Source organism: Sorex araneus, chromosome 4 (genome assembly GCF_027595985.1).
Source record: "Sorex araneus isolate mSorAra2 chromosome 4, mSorAra2.pri, whole genome shotgun sequence".
NCBI lineage: Eukaryota > Metazoa > Chordata > Mammalia > Eulipotyphla > Soricidae > Sorex > Sorex araneus.
Genome location: NC_073305.1, coordinates 59,617,446 through 59,624,242, shown reverse-complemented (window position 1 = coordinate 59,624,242; position 6,797 = coordinate 59,617,446). Strand labels below are relative to the sequence as shown.

The 6,797-nt window shown below is 39.5% G+C and overlaps 1 pseudogene; it reads left to right on the top strand.

Annotated features, from left to right (window-relative positions):
* The first annotated feature begins 324 nt into the window (after positions 1–324).
* Positions 325–5,550, top strand: LOC129404325 (39S ribosomal protein L47, mitochondrial-like; annotated as a pseudogene).
* The last annotated feature ends 1,247 nt before the right edge of the window (positions 5,551–6,797 follow it).

Genomic DNA, 6,797 nt, shown 5'->3' with positions numbered 1-6,797 from the left:
CTGGCAAGCTACCTGTGGTGTATTCGATATGCCCAAAACAGTAACAAGTCTCACAATGGAGATGTTACTGGTCCCCACTCGAGCAAATCAATGGGGATAACATTGTTGCTAGCTGAGTTGTATGTGTGTTGCTTTCTGTGCTGTTATTCTGTGAGCACACCCTGCTGAGAGCCCCTGCAGTGGTCCCAGCAATGTGGACTTGCCCACTGGCCCTGCTCTACTGATTCCTGACTAAATCTCCTAGGAGACACTGGCCACGCAGCAAAACTTAATGAAAATACCAGCCTATGTGGCTGAAGGCTCTCAGGTGCCCTCAGGAGGCAGATGGGCCAAGAATCGGCCCTGCCGAAGGCCCTGCAACTGCACCTACACTCACCACTCCAGCCACACCGAGGGCTCAAATCCACCTCTTTAAGAATGCTCTCTGCAAAGTCGTCCAACAGAATAATTTCAGGTACCCCAGTCTCCGGGTTCTCACCCGGGCATTTTCAGAGTTGAGGTGAGTAGCCACCCACTATCCCCAGAACTTCCAGGAGCCAACAGCCATGCCCATCTCCCATCTGCCTCTGTATCAAGTCATTGGCCCAAGCCGTACATCCTGGAGTCTCTGGACTGGGCAACATCTCCTAACTCCTTCACACTGAAACTCTAGTAGAAGCCACCTGAACTCAACAAACAGTAACAAAGTTGCTATTATTTTGGACACTTCTTTTGGGAAGGTAGAGCTTATAAGTGGTTTTTAGGGGACTAGAGGGACCATTCCCAGTGATATTCAGCAAACCATAACAGTAGTTCAGTCAGTAATAAGACCTGAGACTATAAAGTTGCCTGGGGCCACCACAGCCATATCCAAAGGACTCAGAGAACTTCAGGGCCACATCCAGTGATACTGCCGGGCGGGGGTGGAGGGACATGAGTGACAGGGACTGAACTGAGACAGGTGCTTACAAGGCATGAACCTTAATCACAGTACTATCTCCCTGACCTTTACCACCTTTTAAAAATTTACATTTTATCTTTCATTTAGTCACTGAGGGGTTAGAAGGTTATTCATAACTGGGTTTCAGGCATACAACATTTCAACAATGACCCCTTCACCAGCATCCACTTACCTCCACCAATGGACCCTTACCCTCATTTACTTCCCACCCACCAATCTGTCTGTACCAGAAGTGCTTTAGATAGATTATACTATGTTTTAAATTAAAAAATATGTAACCTGTATCTACATATAGTATGGAAAGAGAGGAAGAAGGAAAAGGGGAGAGAGAGGAAGGAAGGAGGATGCAAGGGAGAGAGAGGGAGAGAAAGAGGGAGGGAGGGAGGGAGGGAGGGAAGGAGGGAGGGAGAGAGGGAGGGCAGAAATAGTTCCCCTAATTGTCTTGTCCATAAGCACGGCGACACTGCATGTGTCTAAAGACTCTGTTCTACCTTAGTTCAATGGTGAATAAATAAATATGGCATAAGAATATTTTGTAGGTAAAGGATAAGACTTGATTTTAGTCTGAAAAGAAATCCACTTTCTGAGCCAGTGACAGGCATGTCATGACTAAGCTTGACAGCAGTTATTACATGGCTAAATGTCTTTGTACCCAGTCTGTGCCTGGAGGTATTACAAGTACTAGTATATATTCTCATGGTTTTAATGCTACTCTTGTCCATATCTCAATTCTCTAGTCAACTACTAGATATTTAGTCAACTACTAGATGTCCTCTAGATAGCTCCGTTTGAATATCAAATTAAACATATTATTATGGTGTAGTTTTACCTACATTACAAAATTATTCCCTCCTTATTTCTACAAATAGCAGAACTATTCTTCTAATTATTCAAGACAGATATCTTAGTCTTCTTTTTCTCTTTTCAGTTATAGTCTATCATTAAATCCTATCAGTTTCTTTTTAAAAATTCATTTAAAAAATTTTAATACCGGGGGCTGGAGCGATAGCACAGCGGGTAGGGCGTTTGCCTTGCACGCGGCCAATCCGGGTTCGAATCCCAGCATCCCATATGGTCCCCTGAGCACTGCCAGGGGTGATTCCTGAGTGCATGAGCCAGGAGTGACCCCTCTGCATCGCCGGGTGTGACCCAAAAAGCAAAAAGAAAAATTTTTTTTAATACTTTTAAAATTGTATTGAATCACAGTGAGATAGAGTATTGCAAAGCTGATCATGATTGGGTTTCAGTTACGCAATGTTCCAACACCTGTCCCTCCAGCAGAGTAACTTCCCAACACCAATGTCCCCAGTTTCCCTCCCACCCGAAACCATCTTCCATCTCTGCCTCTATGGCAGGCACCCCTCTTCTCTCTCTTTCTCTTTATCTCTCTCATGCCACAGAGACTGGCACACATACAAAAGAACAATCAGTGCTGACATGGGTTTGGGAAGAAAGGGACCCTCATTCATTGCTGGTGTGAATGCCGACTGGCTCAACTTTTTTAGAACACAATATGACATTCCTCAAAAACCTAGAAACTGAGCTGCTCCCATTTGGTCCAGCAACACTACTGCTGGGAATATTCACTGGGGATACAAAAACACACTGCAGAAACATGATCTCTATGTTCATTGCAGCACTGCTCACAAAAGCCAGAATTTGAAAACAACCTGAATGCCCAAGAACAGACAAATGGAAAAGAAACTATGGTACATGTATGCAAGGGAATACTATAAAGCTATTAGGAAAAGTGAGGTCATGAAATTTGCCTGTAAATTGATGGAAATGAAGAGTATCATGCTGAGTGAAATGAGTTAGGAGAGACAGATATAGAATGACAAATAGGATTCATTTGTGAGATATAAAACTAATATCCAAGGCCAGGGAAAATGGGCCAGGAGGACTAATCATTTGTGAGATATGAAACTAATATCCAAGGCCAGGGAAAATGGGCCAGGAAGACTAATCAATTGTTGAAATTACTACAAGAATGTGTGGGGTGGAGATTAGTTAAGATAGAGGAGGGTCCATTATGATAACATTAGTTGAAAATGATCACTCTGAACCAGAACTGAGTGTTGAAAGTAGGTAAAGGGATATACACCATTGCTTTTCCTCTTTTGGATGTGTGCCAGTCTCTGGCATTAAATGATATCTCATATTGTTTTGATTTGCATCTCCCTAATGATTACTGGTGAAGAGGATCTTTTTTCTCTTTGTCATTCGAATATCTTCTATGAGGAAATTTTTTCATATTTTCTCCCTATTTCCTGATGGTGTTGTATTTTTTTCTTGTAAAGTTCTGCCAGTGCCTTGTATATCTTTGATATTAACCCTTTATCAGATGAGTAATTAGGTGAATAGTTTTTCCCATTCCATAGGCTCTCTTTGTATCTTGGTCACTGTTTCTATTGAGATGCAGAAGCTTCTTAGCTTAATGTAGTTCCATTTATCTATATGTGCTTCCACTTGCTTGGTCAATGGTGTTTCATCTTTGAAGATGCCATTAGCTTCAATATCATGAGGGGCATTGCCTATGTTTTTTCCATGTATCTTATGGATTCAGGTCTGATGTTGAGGTCTTTTATCCATTTTGGTCTGATTTTGTTTTTTGTACATGGAGTTAGAGGTCATTCTAGTAACCATGTAACTTTTTTTCACATGTAGCTGTAAGTTTTCCCAGACAACTTGTTAAAGAGAATATTTTTTTTTTGCTCCGTTTTATTTTATTTTGCTCCCTAATTAAAGATTAGGTGGTCATATATTTGAGGGTCTGTGCCAGGATAGTCAACTCTATTCCAGTGTTCTGCAAGTCTGTCTCTATTCCAATACCATGCTGTTTTAATTACTACCACTTTCTGGGAAGGTGCATGGTGGCAGGGTTGGTGTTTGAATATTAAATGCAATGAACTATTGTGAAAAACTTTATAAAAATAAAATAAATTAAAAATTTTTAAGAGCTAAAAAAATTACTAGCACATTGTAGTATAGTTTGAAGTTGAGGAAAGTGATGTCTTCCATCTTCTTTTTCCCAAGGACTGCTTTAGGTATTTGTGGAGTCTTAGCTACTGAGAGTATCCCGCCCTCATGGCAGAGCCTGGCAAGCTACCCATGGGGTATTCAATATGCCAAAAATAATAACAACAAGTCTCACAATGGAGAAGTTACTGGTGCCTGCTCGAGCAGATCGATGAGCAATGGGACGACAGTGCTATATAGTGTTCCATATGAATTTCAGGAGTATCTTGTCTATTTCTTAGAAAAATGTCTCAAATATCCTTATAAGGACCACACTGAATCTGTATAATGCTTTGGGGAGTATTGACTTTTTGACAATGTTAATTCTCCCAATATATGGACAGGAGGTGTGTTTCCATTTCCTCATATCCTCTTATTTCTTGAAGTAGGGTTTTGTAGTTTTATTTGTATAGGTCCTTTATCTCCTTAGTTAAGCTGATCCTAGGGTATTTGATTTTCTGTGGCACAATTGTGAACAAGATTATTTTTTATTATCACTTTCTTCTCTTTCATTATTTGCATATAGGAAAAAACATGAAATTTTGTGTATTGATTTTGTAACCTGCCACTCTACTATACTTAGCTATTGTTTCTAGGAACTTTTTGTAGAGACTTTAGGATTTTCTAAGTACAGTATCACATAATCTGAAAATAGTGAGAACTTGACTCTTCCTTTCCTATCTGGATACCCTCAATATCTTTTCTTTTGCCTAGCTGTTGCAAGTATTTCCAGTACCATATTGAATAGGAGTCACAAGAGTGGGCAACCTTGTCTTGTGCCTGATCTTAGAGCGAAAGCTTGTGGCTTCTCCCCCTTAAGAATAATGCCTTCTGGAGTTTCTTGTGTGAAAAAAAATGACTGCGACCACTGAGAAAATCTTTGCAGGAAGGTTTCTACCGCTCTGAAGGCTTCCAAGTCATTAATAAGTGTTCAGAGCCTCGTGGGCACTGGTTTTAGGTTTTGTCTTACTCTCTTTACACAGAATATAAGTGCTGTATCTTTTCACCAGTGTTGATGACTTCATACTACATTGCCAAGAAAAGGACTGGAGGAATTTTTTGATGATCCCAAGAATTGGGGGGAAGAAAAAGTGAAATCTGGTGCTGCTTGGACCTGCCAGCAGTTATGGAACAGAAGTAATGAAGATTTACATAAGCTTTGGTATATTCTGCTGAAGGAGAGAAACATGCTCCTGACTCAAATGGCAGAGGTTGCCCATGCCCAGTCCGGAGCAGCTAGACAAGGTCATAAAATCCATGGAAGCATTAGATAAAGTTGTCAAGGAAAGAGAAGATGCCATAAGACTTCTTCAGACTGGTCAAGAAAATGCTAGACCTGGTGCTTGGAGGAGAGACATTTTTGGAAGTGTTATCTGGCACAAGTTTAAACAGTGGCCTATACTTTGGTACCTAAATAAAAAAATATAAGAGAAAACAATTCTTTTCATTACCCTATGTGGATCGTTTTCTCAGACTGAAACTTGAGAAAGAAATGAGCACCAGAGCAAGAAAGACAAGTTTAGAGAAAAAGAATCAAAAGTTTCATCAGGAAGTTTCCTCTCTCTGGAGCCCAGAAGTCAAGTTCAGCCTAAGATGTCTGGACTCTTAATTTACTGCTTTGTTTTTCTTGGATATTAGTTGATGTACAAAAGCACGTACATTTAGAAGCTTATAAAGAAACTTTTAAGTTAAAATAAATAAATCAAAAATAATAATGCCTGCTGTGGGCTTTTGGCAAGTGACTTTGACTATATTGAGTATATATAGTATATTTGACTATATCGAAGTTCCTTCAATTGCCATTTTGTTGAGAGTTTTTTATCATGAACAGGTGCTGGATCTTGTTAAATGCTTTCTCTTTCTCTGCATCTATTGATGTGGTCATATAGATTTTTAAAATTTATTTGATGTAGTTTGTTGACTGACTTGCAAATGTTAAAGCATTCTGGCATCCCTGGGTTGAATCCCTACTTGGTCACGGTGTATGATCTTTTTGACGAGTCATTGGATTCTACTTGCTAGTATTTTGTTGAAGATCTTTGCATTTGTGTTCATCAGGGATATCAGTCTGTAATTTAATTTTTTGTTGTCTCTCTGTCTGCTTTTGTTATCAGGCTGGTATCTGCTCATAGAAACTGGAATGGTATCTGTTACTTAAAATTAAGTAATTTTACTTAAAATTCCTGGAAAAGCTTGAACAGAATTGGCAGTAGGTCCTCTTTAAAGGCTTGAAAGAATTCACTAGTGAATCCATCTGGGCCTGGGCTTTGTTTTAGGGAAGACTTTAATTACCATTCCAATTTCTTTGATCATGCTAGGTCTGTTTAGGTATTCCAAAACTTCTTAGTTCAGCCTTGGGAGGTTATAAGAATCCAAGAATTTATCCATTTCTTCAAGGTTCTCTTGTTCTATGCAGTAAAGGTTTTCAAAATAATCTCTGATTATCTATGGATTTCTGCAGTTTCTGTTGTGATGTCTCACTTTGCATTTCTGATAATTTATTAGGTTTCTTTCTCTGTGTGTTTCTTTGTGAGTCTCACTAGTGCTTTACAGATCTTGTTTATTTTCTCAAAAGAACCAACTCTTTATTTCGTTGATCATTTGGACTGTATTTTGTGATTCCAGCTCATTGATTTCTGTTTTAAGTTTTATTATTTCCTTCCTCCTGCCTGGTTTGAGCTCCTTTTGCTGGCCATTTTCCAAGATCTTAAGCTGTGAGGTTAAGTTATTTGTGTGGGCCCTTTCTTCCTTCCTAATAAATGCTTGCAGAGCTATATACTTTTCTCTTAACACTACTTTTTCTGTGTTCCGCAAGTTCTTATAGCTCATGTCCTCAAAC